Below are 21,914 nucleotides of genomic sequence, written 5' to 3'. Positions count from 1 at the left end.
CAATCCGCCACCTTTTCCGGGGCGGATTCACCGCAAACAAAAACACTTCGAAGGGAAACGCTCACCTCTACACACCACACGAGGAATCCGGACGCCATGGAACCTGAACTCCACATCCTGCCATCCCTTATCTCCTTGCTCCTCTACCAGGAGCACGAACGCCGGCAGCGAAGACCACGGTGAGTACTGCTCCTATGACACAGGGAAGGGGGAGGGAAAAGAGAGTGACACACACACGCAACACCCCCACCCCCACCCTCACCCACAACAACACACACACTAATACAGCATGATACATAACAGATACACCCTCCAACCCCCCGGGAAGAATGCAAGGACTAAAGGAAATGAGTGTAACCATTGTAATATATTAAAATCCAGTACGCAAAAATATATATATACACTATAAACAACATATACACCAAGAATAGTAGTCCAGGTAGTGCTCCATTGAAGTCCGTGGAACACTGGGCCCACACGATATGGGCGAGGCCCACACTCAATCCCCAAAATGACAGAGAGAACACTGCAAGGGCATCAGATGGCAATAAAATGGGCACCTCCGGGGGAAGGGAAAGGGGGGGCACCTCAGCTGGTTGAGTGCACAATGCCAAATTCACGAGGGGGCCACATGCCCACTGTTACATCCTGGGGAGTACAAAGCCACAGCCTCTCAAGTCTCTACAGTGGGTGGGTTGCCCACTGTTCCATCCTGGGGAGTGCAAAGCCACAGTCTCTCAAGTCTCTACAGTGGGTGGTTTGCCCACTGTTCCATCCTGGGGAGTGCAGAGCCACAGTCTCTCAAGTCTTACAAGTGGGTGGTTTGCCCACTGTTCCATCCTGGGGAGTGCAAAGCCACAGTCTCTCAAGTCTCTACAGTGGGTGGTTTGCCCACTGTTCCATCCTGGGGAGTGCAAAGCCACAGTCTCTCAAGTCTCACACGTGGGTGGTTTTCCCACTGTTCTATCCTGGGGAGTGCAAAGCCACAGTCTCTCAAGTGGATAACAGTCTCCACTGGTTCTGGAGGGGGCATTGTGCCCAGAGTGCTTCATCCTGACAAGGACAGAGGTAGTGGATGTTTGTCTCCACTGGTTCTGGAGGGGGCATTGTGCCCAGAGTGCTTCATCCTGCCAAGGACAGAGGTAGTGGATGTTTGTCTCCACTGGTTCTGGAGGGGGCTTTGTGCCCAGAGTGCTTCATCCTGCTCGTGACGGACTCAATAGCGTCAGTGCCCTTGGCGCTCATGGGCCAGCGGTGCTTGTTGCGGAGGTGTCATTGGCAGCGGTGCTTGTTGCGGCGGTGCCCTGTTCAGCGGTGCTTGTGGCGGCGGTGGCCTGTTCAGCGGTGCTTGTGGCGGCGGTGACCTGTTCAGCGGTGCTTGTGGCGGCGGTGCCTTGTTCCACTGTGCTTGTGGCAGAGGGGTTCTTTGCAGTGACTCAGCTGCTGGCGGTCATGTCTGGCCCAGCGGGGCTGGTGCTGGCAGTCCTGTCCTGGGCAGCAGGGCTGGTGCTGGCAGTGGCCTCCTTGGCAGCAGGGCTGGTGCTGGCGGTGGCCTCCTGGGCAGCGGGGATGATGGCGGTGGCCTCCTGGGCAGCAGGGCAGGGGCTGGAGGTGGCCTCCTGGGCAGCAGGGCTGGTGCTGGCGGTGGCCTCCTGGGCAGCAGGGCTGGTGCTGGCGGTGGCCTCCTGGGCAGCAGGGCTGGTGCTGGCGGTGGCCTCCTGGGCAGCGGGGATGATGGTGGTGGCCTCCTGTGCAGCTGGGCGGGTGGCAGTGGCCTCCTGGGCAGCAGGGCTGGTGCTGGCGGTGGCCTCCTGGGCAGCAGGGCTGGTGCTGGCGGTGGCCTCCTGGGCAGCGGGGATGATGGCAGTGGCCTCCTGGGCGGGTGGCGGTGGCCTCCTGGGCAAGGGGGATGATGGCGGTGGCCTCCTGGGCAGCGGGGCTGGTGGTGGCATCCTAGACAGCTGGGCGGGTGGCGGTGGCCTCCTGGGCAGCGGGGATGATGGCGTTCTTCTCCGCCGTGCTGCTCTTCCCAGACTTGCTGACTTTCTTGTGGGCCTTCCCCACCTTGGAAGGTGTCACAGCTGACTCCACACTCCCGCCTGCACCCCTGGGAACCGCTTTGGTGGCTGGAGTTTTCCCCCACTCCCTCCGGGCAATGGCCAACTTTTGATGATTGATAGGTGGGGGACTGTCCGTGCTGTGGCTCTGTGCCACACTGGCTGCCCTGGTGGCCGGTGCGCCTCCAGATTCCGGTGACTACAGGCACCACTGGTCCCAGAGATGTTGTGACTGAGGTGCTACGTTGGGACCTGGAGAGTCGGGCCCTAGGAGACGTACGGGGTAGGGGAGGTGAGGGAAAGAGGTCAAGGTTGGCCAGGAAAAGTTTCTTGGGAACACTGGGGCGGGTAGCTGGAGGGGGTTTGGGAGTGGAGGAAGAGGTTGTGGTTGTAGGAGGTGTTCGTTTGCTGACTTTGGGTGAAGGTGCATGCACTGGATGCTGTCCTGAGGTGGATGGCTGTTGGGTGGGTGTGTGCCTGCGTTTGTATATCTTGGGAAGGGGCATCACAGACACACTGGGAGAGGACACAGGGGGCCTGTGAATGGTAGTGTGGGTGGTGACTGCACGTGAGCGGGGTGTGGTGGTGTGTGTGCTGGTGATGGAAGTAGTGGCTGTAGATGTAGTGCATGCAGGTGTGAGTGGAGACGAGACAGGGAGGGAGGAGGGAGACGAGGGGAGGGGGACACAGTGGAGGCAGTGGATGTTGGTGTGTCTGCATGCGTGTGATGCTTGCGTGAGTGCGTGGTGTGGTGCTTATGTTTGCCTGAGCTTCCCTTGTGTGTTGAGTTGTGTACATGCTGGTCTGAAGGTGTGCTTGGGATAGGCTGAGGTAGAGGGGATTGGCTCTGGGTGGAGGAAGTTGGTGGGGGGAGGGACAATGACTGCCATCAGTGCTGAGGCCAGAGTCTGAAAAGCTTGCTGAAGGGCCACCTGACCAGAATGAATGCCCTCCAGGAATGCATTTGTTTGTTGCAACTGCCTTTCTACACCCTGGATGGCATTCAAAATGGTAGACTGCCCAACAGTGAGGGACCTGAGGAGGTCAATGGCCTCCTCACTGAGGGCAGCAGGGGTGACTGGGGCAGGGCCTGAAGTGCCTGGGGCGAAGGTGATGCCCACCCTCCTGGATGAGCAGGCACGGGCAAAGGCTGAGGGGCTGCTGGAAGGGCTGTGCTGGTAGGTAGGGGTGGCGGCTGTACCTGTAGATGCGGGGGGCACAGATGTTGCCGTCACCACAAGGGAGCTCCGTGTCACTGGTGTCAGCTCCTGTCCCCGCCGTGGAGCTCCCCTCGTCTTCTGTCCCACTGGTGAACTCCCAGTCCATAGTCTCGCCCTCCAGGGCCATGTGGGATGCAGGTCCCTCCTGCTCTGGTGCCACTGCTCCTCCGCCTGATGATGCTACTGCACACAAGAATAGGAAGACCACAAAAAGGGGGGGACGACAGAAGAAAGACATGCTGAGTGCATGCATTACCGCTAACGTTGGCGGACACAACAGACACAGAAGCCCCCTGCACTACGCCACGCGCTTAGGCTCCACTGTACAATCCCTGGGACCTGGCCTACAAGGCTATGGCCGACATCTGCACACATGGATGACACAGGAGCCTGACTAGGTGAACTTGGCACTGTACACAGGTGGGGTGGGGTGCCACAGGGTCAGCCAGAACAAGGGGACCTAACTAGCACACTCGCCCTGGCCTAGGGAAACCCACAGCCCACCTCCCCCACCCAGACACCTCCACTGCGCACAAAATCAGCAGAATGAGAGTGTACTCACCCCATTGTGGTTGCTGTGATGCCCTCAAGTGCCCATCCAACTCTGGGTACGCCACCGCCAGGATCCTGAACATCAGGGGGGTCATGGTGCGAAGGGCACCCCTCCTACGTTGGGAGGCCATCCCCAGCTGGGCCTCCGCGTCTTCTTGCTCCAGCGGCGAATGTCCTCCCATCTCTTCCGGCAGTGGGTGCTCCGTCTGTGGTGGACCCCCAGGGTCCGGACTTCCTTGGTGATGGCACGCCAAATATCCTTTTTCTGGTGGCCGCTGACCTACATGAATTGTACAGGGGGAAAATAAAAGTTATTACCAACGGCACCGTCACAGTCATTGGCTCCATCCCTACCCTTGCCATGTGGCACATGCACTCACTGTAGTTTCATGCACACCTCAATCACCCCTCCCATCTTTCATCCACCCCACTCCACACAGGCATAGCCCATACAGCATGCTCCCAGTGTGCTTACCTATTTGTCTGGAGGACCGTAGAGTAGGTGTACTGGGGGAGGACCCCATCCACGAGTTTCACCAAGTCCTCTGATGTGAAGGCAGGGGCCCTTTCCCCAGATGCTCGAGCCATTGTCTCTTCTAGACTGAGGTCACAGCAGCACTTGCAATGTAGGTCCTCTCCTGTCGAAGATCAGGTATCGAGTGATTGAACAGACAGAAAATGGCAGTCACATCCGCGGCGGTGCGTACCGTCACCGCCGGCGTACATCGTCATTGGCTCCTGGGACCCATATGGTCCAATGTTAACCAATGCAGAATTGCGCCGCGGTCTTCGACCGCCTACCGCGACGTTGTACAACGCCAGAGCAGTTACATCATATCCCATTGTCCCACTTTACAGGTCAGGCAGCCGCCATTTCAGGGGCCCACATGGCTTAATTTTTAACTGCGTCACACATACCTAGACCTTGCCTCAACACTCATACAGGCCAAATTTCGGATTATGATTTGTGTTCTGTGTAAACTATGGGTACGCACCTCTGAGTTGGTTGACTCTGTGGTCGCTGTTGTCCTTCATAGGCACCTGTCCGCTGGGACATGTGAGGAGATGGCTGCATCCGCCTGTGTACAGACCGCTGGTGGACCTGTCGACAATGGAGGAAAAACATGTGATCATCACCTACAGGCTTGATGGTGCCACAATCCAGGAACTGTGTGCCCAGCTGGAGCCAGACCTGATGTCAGCTGTCCACCATTCCACAGGAATCCCCCCTCAAGTGCAGGTGCTGTCAGCACTCCATTTCCTTGCAAGTGGGTCATTTCAAACTACAGTGGCCATAGCATCAGGGATGTCCCAGCCTATGTTTTCCAACGTGTTGTCCAGAGTGTTGTCTGCCTGTTTTCCAACGTGTTGTCCAGAGTGTTGTCTGCCCTTCTGAAACACATGCGGAGCTACATCATTTTCCCTCAGGTGGAGGATTTGCCTACAGTGAGAGGTGACTTATATGCCCTGGGACATATCCTCAACATCATAGGTGCCATTGATGGGACACATGTGGCTTTGGTACCCCCCCACAGGAGTGAACAGGTGTACAGAAACCGGAAGAGTTATCATTCCATGAATGTGCAGATGGTGTGTTTGGCAGACCAGTACATCTCCCATGTGAATGCCAAATTCCCTGGCTCAGTGCATGACGCTTACATCCTGCGGAATAGCAGCATCCCTTATGTGATGGGTCAACTCCAGAGCCACCGTGTGTGGCTATTAGGTGAGCATATGGAAGCAAGTCAGTGGGAATGGTTGTCTGGGTCTGGGGATATCCCTACAGGTTAGTGTGTGTCTAACAGTTGTCTAACAGTTGTCTCTCGCCATTTGCAGGTGACTCTGGTTCCCCTAACCTGTCATGGCTACTGACCCCAGTGAGGAATCCCAGGACAAGGGCAGAGGAACGCTACAATGAGGCCCATGGGTGAACTCGGCGGATAATAGAGTGCACCTACGGCCTCCTGAAGGCCAGATTCAGGTGCCTCCATATGACAGGTGGATCCCTATTCTACTCACCAAAGAAGGTGTGCCAGATCATCGTGGCCTGCTGTATGCTTCACAACTTAGCTTTGCGACGACAGGTGCCTTTTCTGCAGGAGGATGGTCCAGATGGCGGTGTTGTTGCAGCTGTGGAGCCTTTGGACGGTGAAGACGAAGAAGCAGAAGAAGATGACATCGACAACAGGACCTCTGTGATCCTGCAATACTTCCAGTGAGACACAGGTAAGAATACAAACCTGCCTACTACATGTACTTTAACACTACTACCTCTCTACTGTCTGTAGTTTTCACCCAGTGTATGGTCACTGAGTTGTCACTTTCCCTTACGATTTCACAGATGTGGGTCCCACTGTGTGACATCTGCTGTGTTTCCTCATGGACTACAGCTATGTGACATAGGTATGTTGACATTACAATTGAAAGAGCATTTTGGCCCTCATTCTGACCTTGGCGGTCTTTTCGCAAGACCGCCGAGTTACCGCCGCGGTGAAGACCGCCGACCGCGGCGGTATGCCGCTGTGCGCATTCTGACCGCTGGGAGCGTTCCGCCGGAAAACCGCCAGCAGCCACTCTGGCGGTCGGCGGGAAAGTGGAGACTGGTCAACCTCCACCGCCACGCCAGCAGAACACCGCCCACAGAATTACGACCCACATTTCTGTGTGGCGGTCTTCTGTTGGCGGTCTTCTGTTGGCGGTCACCTCCCCATGGCTCCCGTCGCCTCCCGGAGGACCAACGCACAAGGTAAGTTGACCGTCCGTGAGGGGAGGGGGTGGGGGGGTGTTGTGTGATGTGGGCGTGCATGGGGGTGTGCGTGTGAGTGTGTAGAGGGGGTGTGTGAGTGCGTGTATGCGGGCGGGGGGTGCTGCTGTGTCTATGGGTAATGTGTGCTGTTCGGCAGGTGCGCATGTCTGCATGTATGTGTGCGGGTATGTGTCCCCGTTGTGTATGTGTGTGTAGGGGGTGTGTATATGTGCATGTTGGGGGTGTGTGCATGTCGGGGTGCATGTATGTGCATGTCGGGGTGGGGGTGGGGAGGGGGTTCGTACCACCTCGGGGGGTGGCAGGGGGGTGGAGGGTGTGGGGGGAGGACTCGGGTGGGTAGTGGGGGGTGGGGGAGACCCCTATCAGTGCCAGGGAAGGAATTCCCTGGCCCCGATAGTGCTTACCGCCATGGTTCGCACGGCGGTTCCCGCCCGCAAGAAACCGCGGCGGTAGGCAGGGTCATAATACCCTTGGCGGTCTTGGGACGACCGCCGGGCCGGAGTGCGCAAACTCCAGCCCCGCGGTCATGACCGCCGTGGCGGTCGGAGTGGAGAAGTGGCGGTCAGAATGCCATTTTTAATACCGCCGGTCTGTTCGCGGTCCGACCGCCGTCTCTCCGCCGACCGCCAGGGTCAGAATGAGGGCCTTTGTCACTGTAATTGCTAATACACAATTTCGAAATCACAGACTGACTCCAGATTGTTTTGTGCTTCAAGGGTGTTTATTTAAGTGCTCAATATTAGAGGGGGTTGTAAGATGGTGAGGGGTGATGGTGGAGGAATGTCCATGGCAGAGTCCAGTCTGTTAGTCTCACAGGTGCATTGCCCAAATGAGAATAGGAAGTGGAGCTGGGGCAGTTTGAGGATGGACAGGGTGACAAAGTGGGACAGAAGGATGACATTCAGAGTGGTCTAATTTCTTGGCGGGGGTCTTGGCATAGTTCTCTGTCTTTGTCCTGGATCTCAGGAACCATTTGCGGGGTGGTTCTCCCTCTGCAGGGGCTGGGGTGCTGGTGTTGTGATCCTGTGGCAGGGCGTCCTGTCCAATAGCGCTGGCGGAGGTGGTGGGCAGTTCATCGTCCAGGCAAGTGTCAGGGGCCCCTTGTTGTGCCACAGTGTCCCTCCTGGTGTTGAGTACTTCCTTCAGCACCCCTACGATGGGGCCCAGGGTGGAATTGATGGATCTGAGTTCCTCCCTGAAGCCCAAATATTGTTCCTCCTGCAGCCGCTGGGTCTCCTGAAACTTGGCCAGTACCATTGCCATCATCTCCTAGGAGTGGTGGTAGGCTCCCATGATGTTGAAGAGGGCCTCGTGGAGAGTGGGTTCCCTTGGCCTGTCCTCCCCCTGTCGCACAGCAGCCCTCCCAGTTCCCCTGTTTCCCTGGGCCTCTGTCCCCTGAACGGTGTGCCCACTACCACTGCCCCCAGGTCCCTGTTGTTGTTGGGGTGGTGGGTTAGCCTGAGTTCCCTGTAGTGATGGACACACTACTGATTGACATGTCCTGGGGACAGAGGTATGGGCCCGCTGGGTGGGTGCTGTGCTGGTGTTTCCAGAGGGGTGAAGCTCTGTGGTGGCCTGTGACTGTGTGAGGGGAACCGACTGTCCAGAGGTCCCTGCTGGGCCGGGCTGGTCATCTAGATCCAGTTGGACAGAGCTGTTGTCATCACTGTGGGCCTCTTCTGTTGGTGGTGTGGACATGTGTGGACCCTCCTGTCCGATGACATTGGGTTGGGGTCCTGCAGGGGTATACAAGGATGTTTTTTACATCTGTGTGTGCTATGGTGTACAATAGGTGGGTGACCGTGTACCCCAGTGCTTGCATTCCTGTGTGGGACCTTGTGTGATGGTGGGTTGGGGGGTGTATGGGTATGTGGAGTGGCCATGCATTGGTGATGGGTGTCCATGCTTTGTTATTGCATGCAGGGCTTGGTGTTGGGATGTGTGGTTTGTGATATTGGTACATTTGTGAGGAGCTGGAGTGATGGGGGTGAGGGCGAGGGTGGGGGTATGTGATAGCATGCAGGTAGGGTGGGGGATGTAATAGTTAAGATTTGACTTACCAGAGTCCATTCCTCCATCTACTCCTGCGAGGCCCTCAGGATGCAGAATCGCCAAGACCTGCTCCTCCCGTGATGTTAATTGTGGGGGAGGAGGTGGGGTCCGCCGCCAGTCCGCTGAACCGCAAGGTGGTGTCTTGAGATCACGGAACTCACCTTCCCCCGTAGGTCGTTCCACCTCTTCCTGATGTCATCCCTATTAATTGGGTGCTGTCCCACTGTGTTGACCCTGTCCACTATTCTTCGCCATAGCTCCATCTTCCTAGCTATGGAGGTGTGCTGCACCTGTGCTCCGATTAGCTGTGGCTCTACCCGGACAATTTCCTCCACCATGACCCTGAGCTCCTCCTCAGAGAACCTGGGGTGTCTTTGCCGTGCCATGGGGTGGTGTGGGTGATGTGTGGGGTGGTGTGTGTAATGATAAGTGGGGTGATATTTGGTGGTGTGTTGTGTGAGGTGCGTGGAAGTTCTGTGGGTAATGGTATTGTGTGCCTGTGGATGCTAGGTAGTTGTTTGTGGTGTCTCTCTCTGGCCTTCTCTCGGTGATTCTGGTCGTAGGGGTTTGTGGGTGACGTGGGTGTGTGTTTTATATTGTATTGGGTGTGTGGGAGTGGTGTGTGTATGTGTATCAGGTGTGTGTATTTCGAATTGTCCAATGTGGCTGTGTTTTGTAAAAGTGTGTGTATTTTGAGCGCCGCAGTGTGTACGCCCAATGGAATACCGTGGTTGAAAGACCGCCACGTGGATTTGTGTGTCGTGATAGTGTGGGCGTTTTTCTGTTGGCGTGACGGTGGAGTTTTTTTTGTTTTTGCCAGTTTATCACTAACCTTTGGTGTGGCGAGCTGTGGGTCATAATAGCTGTGGTGGATTTCTGCGGCGGAGTGTTGACGGTCTTCTGCTCGGCGGTAAGCGGCTTTTAACGCCAATGTTGTAATGACAGCCATAGGGCCTGATTACAACTTTGGAGGAGGGCGTTTATCCGACCCAAATGTGACGGATATACCACCCGCCGTATTACGAGTCCATTATATCCTATGGAACTCAAAATACGGTGGGCTGGATATCCGTCACATTTGGGACGGATTAACACCCTCCTCCAAAGTTGTAATCAGGCCCATAGTTCCCAGTGCTGTAGGTCGAGGAAACTGAAGTCTTTGGTGTCCCTGAGACTTCCAGCAGGATCAAACTCTACTTCAAGACCTTTGAGAACTTTCTCAAGCAGGATACCCAGCAAAGTTCACCCTTTGCACTCTTGTCAGGCATAAACAGCAACTGCAAGCCAGTCCAGCAAATCAACACAGCAAATGGACAGTACTCCTCCTCAAGATCTTCAGATCCTCTCCTTGGCAGAGGTGCCTCTTGATTTCACAAAGATTTTACCAGTCTGGTGTTTTGGTTCCAATATTTAAAAGTTGGCAAACTTCAAAGCAAAGTCTCAAGTATTTGTAGTATCCTTCCTGGTCCAGGCCAGGCTGCAGACACACACCAGGGGGTTGGAGACTGCATTGTGTGAGGCAGACTCATTCCTTTCAGGTGTAAGGGACCACTCCTTTCTCCACTCTAGCTCAGATGGCTAATCAGGATATGCAGGCTACACCCCAGCTACCTTTGTGTCACTGTCTAGAGAAGAGGTGTAAACAGCCCAACTGTCAAACTGACCCAGACGAGGAATCCACAAACAGGCAGAGTCACAGAATGGTTAAAGTAAGAAATGCCTACTTTCTAAAAGTGGCATTTTCAAACTCACAATCCAAATACCAATTTCACTAAAAGATGTATTTTTAAATTCTGAGTTCAGAGACCCTAAACTCTAAATCTCTATCAGCCCTCATACGGAAACTGCTCTTGAAAGTTGTTTAAAGGCAGCCCCCATGTTAACCTAAGAAGGAGATAGGCCTTGCAACAGTGAACAATGAATTTGGCAGTATTTCACTGATAGGACATGTAAAACTCACCAGTACATGTCCTACCTTTTAATTACAATGCACTCTGCCCATGGAGCTACCTAGGACCTACCTTAGGGGTGCCTTACATGTACCAAAAGGGAAGGTGGTTTGGGCCTGGCAAGTAGGAACACTTGCAAGATAGAATTGGCAGTTTAATACTGCACACACAGACACTGCAGTGGCAGGTCTGAGCTATGATTACAGGGCTACTAAGGTGGGTGGCACAACCAGTGCTGTAGGCCCACTAGTAGCATTTGATTTACATGCCCAGGGCACCTCTAGTGCACTGCACTATGGACTTACCAGTAAATCAAATATGCCAGTCATGGATAATCCAATCACCAATACAATTTACATAGGGAACACTTGCACTTTAGCACTGACCAGCAGTTGTAAAGTGCGCAGAGACACTAAACCAGCAAAAACAGAGTCCAGTATACCATAAAAATAGGTGGTCAGAAGGCAAAATGACAGGGGATACACGCCAAAAAGTTGCCAGGTCTAACAGTAGGTTAAAGGTGGGACATGTACTGTTGTGTTTTACAAGTCGTAACAGTGAAATACTGCCAAGTTACGTTTTCAATGTGGCAAGGCCTATCCCTCTTATAGGTTAACATGGGGACTGCCTTTAAGTATTCTTCAAGTGCAGATTCCCTCTGCAAGCAGATAGGAATTTGGAGTTTGGAGTCTCTGAGTTCACAATTTAAAAATACATCTTTTAGTGCAGTTGTTTTTTAGATTGTTAGTTTGAAAATGCCACTTTTAGAAAGTAGGCATTTTCTTGCCTAAACCATTCTGTGACTCTGCCTGTTTGTGAATTTCCTGTCTGAGTGAGTTTGACAGTTGGGCTGTTTGTTCATCTCCTCTACACAGTGATACAAAGGGTCCCGGGTGTAGCCTGCCTGTGAACTCAAAGTCTACGTTCACCAACAGAGGGATGCTTCTGGTACAATCATTCATGGTATTAGGTTAGAATCAGGGCCAGCTTTAGCGATGGTGGCCCCCCTGTTTGACAGTCTTTTCTAGCTCCCATCCCATGACCACCTCCTCGGATTCCTTTCCTACCACCCAGCAAATGTGCCCCTCATCCCTCCATAGCCCCCTTTCACATACATTAATTTGTTTTAATGTGCTTGTAAAGGCTAGCTTTACTTATCCACCCAGGTAAAATATAGTTTTGTTCTTTGCAGCAACCATATTAACCCTCTGCGCTAATTTATGGTGAGTCAAAGTTGTCACTAGTCAAAAATGTTTGCGCAATACTCCAATGTATAATATATAATGTAAACTAAAGAACATAAATCTATTTTAGCTTGTACTACTGCCATCTATTTTGTAATCATGTGACGCGCCGAAAACTTTGCCGGGACTCAAGGAGGAGGTGGGCAGCAGCTGTGTGCTGCCATCAATCAGGGCAGGAGCCCTTTAAAAGCACGTAAGCGCTCCCGCTCCGCGGGACGCGCGCGGGCGGCGCCCGGGCGAAGCCCGGGCCAAGGGCGGGCCCGTCCTTGCCCGTCATTGCCAGGAAGAGGCAGGGCAGGGCCACCCCCCTGTCATTTACCTTAAACTGTGGTCCCAGATAAACCCTTTCCATTTGTCTGCCCGAAGGTCAAACTCAAGCCTATTTACACTACGGTGGAGTAGCTTTCCCCCAAAGCTCCAGGCCTCTACCTAGCTATTGGTCAATTACCAATATTAACCTGCCTTTGCTCGCCCCGCTGTGATCTTACTTGAATCTCCCACCAAATATAAGGCCCTTGGTTTTTAGTAAAATGGGCCGACGACGTGGGGGGGGTTTGGACGGGAAATTGCACTCTAACAAAACCCTGGACGGCTTTTTACAAAAGGCCGTTGGGGAACTTGAAAGAGAAATAGAATTAGTGCAACGTCGTCTTGCTGCCCCTCCTTCTGCATCCATTAGTTCACCCCATGTTAGCCCAGTCTCACAGCCCCACCCGCGACTAGAGCTCCAGTCTGTCCCGATTATCCATTCCCCTTCTCCATCCAAAATCCCCCAAGAGACCCAAGACGACACTCCAATTGCACCTGCCATTTGTGCCGCACCAACTCCATTGGTCCAGTGTCCCCCAATAGAAGGTTCCCTTACTTTAACTGAATCTAATACCAAAGGGAAAAGGAAGCGTAGGGAACCTGTCCTCAAAAATAAACGATCTAGAACCTTGAGTCCCTCTAATCTGGCCCAACCTTCCATCAATGATATGGCTCCAATCTCCTTACACAATACCAATAACTCCCATGCAAATTAGTTCATCAGGGATCTCATAAGAGATGAGCTCTCTAAATTACTTCTTCCTATCTCCAACCGTCTTCAAATAATTGAGGACAAACTTGATAGTCTTACGAGCAGTCAGCTACCAACAATTTCTTTACCTGTAGAAATTCACCCTAATCATGACCCTATTGTTGCCATTAGTCACACTGACCAAATACCCAAAACTTTTCCTCCTATTCTAAATCATGACTGGTCTAGTTCTGCTAAAACCCCCAGTATCCCGACGAACAAACACCATATGGCCTTAGCTCCCTTATTAAAAGGAACCGCCACATGGAACAATCCAGCAACTAACTCGGGAGACGGCCCCCCTATTAGGGAATCCTCACAACCAGCATACCAGAAGATGGATAAGAGTAGTGTCTCTCAAGAACCTAAAGTGCTTCATTTACCACCTGAATCATGCCCTTATGTTCTTATTATTTCAAATGTTCCTGTACTCAAACCTCATTTTTCCGAATCCTTCATCGAACTCAAAAATAAGGTTATCCACTGGTTGCATGTGAATGCGGGGTTTGCTTTTTCCATGTCATCTTCAATATTGATGGTGAGAAGGGTAGGGTGGGTGGGCCCTCTAGCGAAGATCGGTGTTGGGGATTGTATTGTCATTAATTTCAATTCCCCCGATCTTGTCCATCGACTTTCTCTAAATGCTAACAGATTTTATCCTACAACTGGCAAAACTTCTCTTTGCAGGTTACAAGTGTTTTATCCACCTTCTATGTCGTCCTGGAGTACTCAATCACCACCATTATACGGGGCCGGCTCGATTTCTCACACACTGCCCACCCCCGTAATTGGTCCTAGACGTCCTAGACGTCCTCTATCCTCTCTCTCTGAGGCAGATTGACTAGGAGATGCCTTTCAGGATGTGGTATTGTCTAACTGCGAAGCTGAGTCCATTTGCCCTATTGGTCTTAACATCTCAGCCGATCTTGTTGTCCCGGGTTCACCCATAAGTTTAATATGTCAAGCAACTGAGGAATGCACTTCTAATCAGTCAAACGCTCCCTATACCTTGGGTCACACCTGCATGGTCAACTCACCAAATCCAAACACTATTGGGGTTATATCCAGCGAGGTTCTAAAGTCACAGAGTAAGACATCCTCTGATCTTAATCCACCCGAGGGAAGCACCATGGTCCTTAACAGTCCCCCCCCCCAGTATTCTATATGCCCAGAATAAAGTTGGGTCCTCATGCTCAGAGGATCTCGATAAGGTGCTCAGCTGGAATATAGCTGGATTGGAAAGCAAATTACATAGCCCAGGTTGGGGTAACCTTATTGATGATCACTTGATTTGCCTTTTTCAAGAAACATGGGCATTAGAACCCAAATATAGACTCGGTTTCAAAAGTTTCTGTGTTCCGGCCCGTAAGTCATCTTCTGGGAGACCTTCGGGAGGGTTGCTTGTGTGGCTAAATACTTCTCTCAGGTGCAAGATAGAAGAATTAGACACTGGTTGCCCGGACCTGCAAGCCCTATCGTTAATGATTTCTGAAGAAAAACCCCTCCTTTTAATTAATATCTATAACAGGAATGTGAGTCCCCACTTTGAGTCTGACGTTCTGTCGAATTTGGACTATGTTCTTAAAAGTAATCCCTCCTCTTTTGTTTTAATTGGAGGAGATTTTAATGTTACCTTCGAACCTAATCCTTTAGTCCAAGGAATTTGTAAGGAAGAGGATGCCCATTGGGGCATCCCCCAGTTAGTCTCCAACAAAAAACCAAGATTGAACAAATTTGCACGCTTTTTGGCTGACATTGCACTAGCTCATGGCCTCCAAGCCTGTAATGGCCGCTCACACTCGGATGCTACTTTGCGACCTACTTTTAGGCGCGGAAAACATAGCAGTTGCATCGACTACATACTTCTTGATATCCGTCTTTGGCGTTACATGGTAGATATGAGGGTAGATGAGCAGCCCGTGAGCGACCACGATCCTCTGATTCTATCAACCAGAGGTCTTTTTCCTTCGTTCATAGTGCCTCACTCTAGGTCCAATGTGTCCCAACTGGCCCTAACCAATAATAGATGCAATTTAAAATGGGAATCTGTTACCTCCTCCCCTAAACATCTAGCATCCATTTACAGCTTACTTGCGAATCATATGGAGTGTATGATCCGGTTAGATGAGTCTGAGGAGGGCGATAGCCTTCTTACAGCCCACACTGACCTGTTCCAATCTTTAAAACAATTTTTCACTAAAGAGACTGTTAACAACTCCAATAAAAAATACAATGCCCCTTGGTTCAACAATTCTTGCAGAACAGCACAACTAGCTCTCCTGGATGCAATCAAAGAAGGCCATGCTGCGACGTTGAGAATAGCCAGGGGCGCTTACAAGAAGGAATGCTCAAAGGCACGCAGAAGTTGGAAGGAGGCCAGATGGGCCACTATTCTGGTTTCAGCCTTATCTAATAATACTTCCAAGTTTTGGAATCTAATAGCTGATAATGACAGTGACTCCCCAGCCGCGCCTGGCTCTACAATCCTTTCAGCAACTTGGGTAGAGCATTTTGGGCAACTTTATGGAGGTCCACCAGAAGCTTCTCTGTGGCCCCCCAATGATTCAACAAACCAAGAGATCATTCCAATTTCTTTTTCTCTTTCCGAAACTAGAGCTGCAATAGACTCCCTGAAATGGGGGAAGGCTCCTGGCCCAGATAAAATTCCAGGTGATTTATATAAATCTAGACCTGATATATGGGCTCCCTACCTCAATTTTATCTGCAATGCTATTGCAGCAGGCGCACCAGTTCCATCTACTTGGAAAGGGGCTGAAATTGTACCGATCTTCAAAAAAGGAAATCCAAACATTCCGGCTAACTACCGTCCAATTAGTCTCCTCGATAACTTCCAAAAAATGTATGCGAAACATCTTCTGTCCCACCTTGAGGAATGGATTATAGAGTCTGAAGCCCTTTCTGATTTACAAGCAGGTTTCAGACCCGCAGTGAGTACAGTTGACCAAGCTCTAAGATTTATGTCAATAAAATGGAAGAATGTTGACCTGGGAGGGGGTAACCTTTACGTGGTCTTCATAGACTTAAGAGCCGCATTTGACCTGATCCCCAGGAATCTGCTGTGGTCAACATTATTAAACATGGGAGTGCCATTTGGCCTCCTGAAACTCATAGCTCAGTTGCACCAAAATACCTTTGCCCAAATCAGGTGTGGACAGGGGGGCGAGCTGACTGACCCTGTAGCTATCAAAAAAGGAGTTAGACAAGGTTGTGTTTTGGCACCTACTCTTTTTCTGCTCTACATTAATAATTGCATCCACTACCTAGAGAACTGCATAAATGATTCTCCGAAACTAGGTGGGAAAAAAATACCCTGCCTGCTATATGCAGATGATACGATCCTACTATCAAAATCGCCAATGGGAATTCAACACCTGATTAACCAGTTCTGTGCTTTTTGTAGTGATTATGGTTTAGATGTAAACATTAAGAAAACCAAATTTATGATATTCACTACCTCTAAAAAACGATTGCGTACTAATATTAAGATGAATTCGATCCCATTGGAGAAAGTTGAAGAGTTTGATTACTTGGGTTTCAGATTATCTACATCAGGCAAATGGAAGGCAGCAATTGACAAAGGGGCTCTGATCATAAGCCAAAGAGGTGGGGCCTTAGTCCGCAGATCTAGAAAGGCTCCGAGCCCCCCTCTGAACATTCTTGCGGAGATTTATAATGTTCAAATCAGAGCAGCAGCCCTATATGGAGCGGAACTTTGGGGGTCCCATAAAAACCTGGACATTCTGCAAACTAAGGAAAATATTTTCCTCAGGCAGGTGTCCAGGCTAGGTACGGGCACTCCAATGACCCCTTTAAGGCTTGACCTTGGATTAAATGGCATTAAAACCATAGCGGCCTTAAGACCCCTTACCTACTGGATTCGTCTATGGAAATCTGCTGAACTAGAACCATATAGGCTGGCTATAAGAGAGTTGATAGCCGCTCCCAAGGCATTGGAGAGAATCCCTTGGCTGAAAGAGATGAAAATTGCCTGGGACAAAATGGGTCTTTCCCATTATTGGAACCACCCGGATCAAATCCCTGATAAGGCTAGGAGATTTGTTGCGAGCAGATATTGGGAGAAAGTTAACGAAGATTCCCTGCACCAAAAGAGGGTGGGTAGGTTAACAATGGATTTTCTTCAAATTAAGCATGAACCCTGGGCTGAGAATTTCCTGAACCTCCCTATCCCTCCGTATGCACGCACTCTATACCTGCAGTTAAGATATGGTACATTGCCTACCAATGGTTTCACGGCCCATTGGCCTTCTAATATCGCTACAAACGATAGGTGTATTTTCTGTCAACATTGTAAAGAAACATCAGAGCATGTATTATTCTTCTGCCCTTTGTACAAGACACCAAGAAAGAGGTGGATTATCCCCCTCTGTAAAAACATGTCATTTCAGGATAGAGTAACTGCCATTAGAATCTGTATACATGATTTTTCTCCCAGGGTTGCCATTCCAGTTACCAAATACTTATCGGAGGCCTGGTACATCCGTCGCAAGTTCATTGCACCCAAAGGCTCCTGAGTCATTTCTATACTAGTCTTTAGAAGGATTTTAATCTTCTCTTTTTATCCTTTTTGTATTGCTTTTAGTAGGAAATTTCCATTACGAATTTGTTGCCTTTTTTATGACTACCAAGACTGCACAAGCTTATATAGCCTTTCCATATAGTTTTCCTGTTGTTTTTTTTTTTTTTTTTTGATTGGTACTCTGATAATGTTTCCTTTTAGTCCAATTAGACTATTTTCAGTTGTTTTTGTCTTCTGGTTGTGCACACTGGTCCTCCAGACAAAAAGTTCTACATTTTAGTTTTTAGCTCTGTCCCCTTTTTTATTATATCTATTTATGTTTTATCTTATTGTATTTATATATATGATGAAATGCTTGTTCTGTTGTTCTTATTGTTACAATGTTTTGATGTCTATTGGTTTTATATTGTTACTATGTTTTTATCACATTCCTTTTTTAAGTATGATTGTTATTACTATCTTAAATGGACTAGATTTCTAGACCGAATGAACTTAATAAATAAAATAATCATGTGACAACCTTCGGTATCCCTAAAAATTACCTTTTGTCTTGACTTTTGACTCTTTGTCCTGAATTTTTACTGTCACTGTCCAGAATTTGCCATTTTACCAGGTGGTCACCCTAGGACTATGCAGAGATGAGGGCCACTGCTGGAGGGTGGTAGTCATGGAATTCGTGGAGAATTAGGTCATGGAAGGAGGCGAAAAAATACTGTCGATCAGGGCGCCACCAGCGATAAAGCAGGCCCTGCACAAATGCATGTATAGAGATTGCTTCAGTTATGTGTCACACAATTCGTTAGGACTTTAAGTGATACAAAATTACATTTTTTTTCTCTAAAAAGAATGAATGGTGAGCAAGGAACTGAAGAAAGTACGTCATACGAAAATACTTGGCAGAGAAACTCCTGAAAAGCACTAGCTCTTTCTAACATGCTTCTTAGCCCTTCTCAATCTGTCCTTTGGCAATGGGTTGCATCTTTCTGTCTGTTGCTCCATGTGCGTTTTTCGTGTGGTTTGGAACATGCTCGAAGTCACACTGCGAGTGTAGTGTACGAAGCACAGCAGAGACTTCATAATTTAGTGCAAAAGCGCTCTCACCTTCCTCTCATGGCTCAACAGGGAAGATAATTACGGGTATGCTGGCACGCACACCACTGCACCTGCGCCATTCACCAACAGCTCGTCAGCCACCTCGCTGGTGTTGAGACAGCTTCCATATTCTGAGGCTGGAAGACACGCACTTACAGGATGTTTCGCCATAAAAACGGCCGATCCACGTTGTTCCCGAGTCTTGGGTGACGTAGACGTGGGAGCAGTTACAATTGGTGCAGCAGATGCAGTAGCACCGGGGTCCAGGGGTCTCATGGGCCTTCTGAACCTTGCATATTGCTGTATTTTATAATTCTAACAGCAGCAACAGGGACCGGGTCCCATTTCCTTCTACCATACCCCATCGATGCAGAAGGATACTGGACTTCGACCGTTCTAAATAAATCCTCGACATTAAAATGCCCAGGCCCCCCTGTGGAGTGGTGATGAACTCACCAGTAGAACACAGAAAAGGGGCTGAATAAAATTCGTCGGAGTGCACGATAAAATAAAGCTTCACCGCAAACTCCCCTGCAGCAGATATGGATCGTGGGGGCTTATGTGCGTATATTGTCTTCCCTTTCTGTTTATGAATCAAAGCAAGATCAATTTTAATTGTCTGAGAGGATTTATGAAGAGCGAGGAGCCCGTAAACTTCTTTGTGCTTTGACAGATTCATACTTGGGATACTGAATACAAAAAAGAGATAAGGGGCTACCGATATGAGCCTGGCCTAGCTCATCCGAACGATAAACCCCAAAGCACCCCAACAGTCGTTCATCCCAATCAAATTCGTATTTGCTGAGTGTGACGCCAGGTTTACAGGACGTAAACTAAGGTGCCATGGGGAGTATATCTGCTATTCGTTCTTTTATAAAATTTGGGAATTATTTCTTTTTTTTAAATATAATTCACCAGGCAGACGAAGATATCACGATTTGCTAGAGATGCACAACAATCCAAGCAACAGCAGAATATTTTTGCATTAATAAAATCAGCTGGCAAGGACAAAAACAACTCAGTTACTGTGAAAGTTTAAATCATCCAACGTTAATATTAATCGGGACATAGTCAGTGACAAGAGTTCTTAAAGTGTAAAAGGCCATTTATTTAGGACAGGATTGCCTTATATACAATAACATTAACATTACACTTTTAACCAAATTCGAAACCCCCTACCCCCTCCATCTTAAAAATCCTTTCCAGTCTTCTTTTCACTCATCCCTTCAATAGCTTCAGTTCATCCATTTTTCACTTCAAATTGACCCACACATCCTCCTTTTTCATCCATCCCCTGCCTGCTTCGGGCATCGCCCACTCTATCATCCTTCACCTGTTTTCTTTTTCCCCCTGGAAGGGTGGCCAAGCCCTCATCTGGCTCTCCACCTTCCCCGATCTACTGTCACACCCAGTGCTTAATCTGTGTTTATTGTTTCTGGTGCTGAGCACCGGCAATGCTTATTCTTCTGCCTCAAGCATTTGCTGCGAGCAAAAGACACATACAGGAAAGACGGAGGAAGAGAAAAAGGGAAAAGCGTCACTAAGGCAGAAAGCAGAAAGCTGCTAGAGTGAGATGAAGAGGCAGGGGAGTGGCTTTTAATGGATTGAAGAGGCCAGAGATGGCTTCACGATTAGGCTGCCTCCGTTTTCCGTGTTCACACATTTAATTGCTGCAGCCGCGTGTTTAGGAGGAGGGTTTTGGGCACTGGCACGTTTTCATTTACAAATTAAGCACTGGTCACACCCCTAGCAGCAAACCTGCCATAACTGGCATCCCCCACTGAAACCAAGACTACACTCCACACACTCCCACAGTCATATCTGAATGCAGGGCGGGTGGGTGGCCACAAACCTCCACACCGTGCTGACGGTTGGCGAGGAAGAGGCAGGTCCCAACGCCCCCATAGCTTAAATATGCCACCCATGTCCCACGGATCCCTTGGCCAATAATGCCCACCCCTCGTCACTTCCCCCCCCCCGAAAGTCCCTGTGGAGAGAATAGACTGCATCTAATCTCCATGGGGCCCCCATAGTAATAACATTATATATGTCGAAATGTGTACTGTCCCAGCAGGTGTGGGGGCAAAAGGTAGAAACACAGATACATAAAACTTCTGTCTCAGCAGAAGAGGAATGCACTCTCTTATAAATTATATTTATGGAAAACAAGAGGGGATCTCCAATACCTTCTTTGAAAAGTATTCTGTGTTTGTGTGTTATGTAGCACACTTCCAGCTAGTATCTGCCCGCATTAGGAATAGAATACAATGTTAGCTAAAACACATTTAAAATCTGAAGCATTCTTTGCTTAGTCAGTCTCAGTACATAATTTGTAAAAGAATGAGAGAGGTTGCCCAGAACACCGAGGCCGGTAATATTAAATGCCAGCTCCCCAAATACCAAGAATGCGTTATCTTGGATTCACCTTCTGGCCTCTTTAACCCACTTACAGGCACTCCCCGCCCTTTATCTCACTCTTACAAGTCCCTTACGTCTTCCTTTGTGACCTTTTTCTGTCTTTCGCTTCATCCTTCTTTCCTGTTTTTGTGTTTTCCTCTCGGTCAATATTGGATGAGGCAAAATGAAGTGCCGGTCCCAAAAATGAGTATCGGTGGGCTACACTGGCAACCACAGGCTGAAATAAATCACTGGTCAGGTTGCACAGCCTTTGCTGTGAGTGGCTTGAGCAGCTGAACGTTCAGTGGTAGGCACTAGAGATAGATAAGTCCATTGAAAGTTCAAGCTGGGCTTGATCTGCATGGCTGGCTCTGATTCGGCTTAAGGCCATGTGGTATCCTCAAGCCTAAACCAAGTTAAGAAACATTGGACTATATTTAAGAAAACATTGCACCACCTTTGTGCAAACATTTCTGGTGCAAAAGTGGCATTTAGCTAGCGCCATATTTATATTTTGTTGCTAGACCTGTCTAGCGGCAAAATATTAACGTTAGCGTAATGTTTTGGTTGCGCCACCCCTTGCGTCATTTAGAGACAATGATATGCAAGTAGGCGTTCCCTTCCAAAAAATGATGCACGGCCTCCGGCACCATATTTACTGCCCGATGCTAAAATGATTCACGTTAAGGAACTGATCCCCAAAAATTACGCGAAGGCAGATTAGTGTCAAATTTTAACACCTGGTCAGACCAGGCGTTAAAATGAGGCCCACACCCTACTACATAAGAAAAACACACAGAAGGAGCATTGTTAACCCCCTGGACAACATGGAACTGTAATGCTCCTGCTTGGCACACGCTGTAGATGACAGCAATGACGACATCTCCTACCAGCAGCACCGCAGCAACCCCAAACACCACCACAGCAGCCACAAAGGCACGGAAGAAGGCGCAGATGATATTTTGA

The sequence above is a fragment of the Pleurodeles waltl genome, chromosome 11 (genome assembly GCF_031143425.1).
Source record: "Pleurodeles waltl isolate 20211129_DDA chromosome 11, aPleWal1.hap1.20221129, whole genome shotgun sequence".
Taxonomy (NCBI): domain Eukaryota; kingdom Metazoa; phylum Chordata; class Amphibia; order Caudata; family Salamandridae; genus Pleurodeles; species Pleurodeles waltl.
The sequence above is the reverse complement of the archived record's forward strand: the minus strand, read 5'-3'. Positions refer to the sequence as shown.